Genomic DNA, 634 nt, shown 5'->3' with positions numbered 1-634 from the left:
TCGATTCCACTTAACGGTTACGCGTTGCCTAGTGCCCCGCGGGTAGTCAAGTCAAGAGGCAATGCCGCTTAACGCGTTAGGGCAATCCCCTCCTACGGTCCCTAAGCCATGTAACCTCCCTCTCTCTCTCAGCAATGTTACTTAGGTTACTTGGTTTCTCCTTGACCAGTAAGGTACTTGCGCAGCCCGCTGTGGCGGTCAAAATACACCGTTTGCAAATGAGCTGATCGACAACAGCATTTTTTGGGGGTGAGATCAAAATAGTTTGTTTTTATACAACTCATGGACGAAACCTCTACTTGCATTTTGCCTACTCCCTTCGCCCTGCGACTCTACCAAGTATGGAATCCCGCAACACTGTTCGTATGTCAGCCGCTCTGAAACACATAACACATAGCACGAGCTACATCGCAAGTGAATCCCCATAGTTTGTGATCGACAAAGCAATGCTTCATAAGCGATGTTACAGTGTGCTAGAGCTGTAAAGAGAAATCATTTACTGATGTCGTATGCCGCATCCCTAGGTCCACTCATCGTTCGGGGAAGCCCCAACATGTCACTGCAGCGACAAGCTGACCCGCACCGACATGACTTTGACTCCGGCTAGTTCGTCAAATCACGCAGCCCGCGCCGC

The sequence above is a fragment of the Frankliniella occidentalis genome, unplaced genomic scaffold (genome assembly GCF_000697945.3).
Source record: "Frankliniella occidentalis isolate FOCC.00 unplaced genomic scaffold, Focc_3.1 Scaffold21, whole genome shotgun sequence".
Lineage (NCBI taxonomy): Eukaryota > Metazoa > Arthropoda > Insecta > Thysanoptera > Thripidae > Frankliniella > Frankliniella occidentalis.
Note: the sequence above shows the minus strand (reverse complement) of the source record.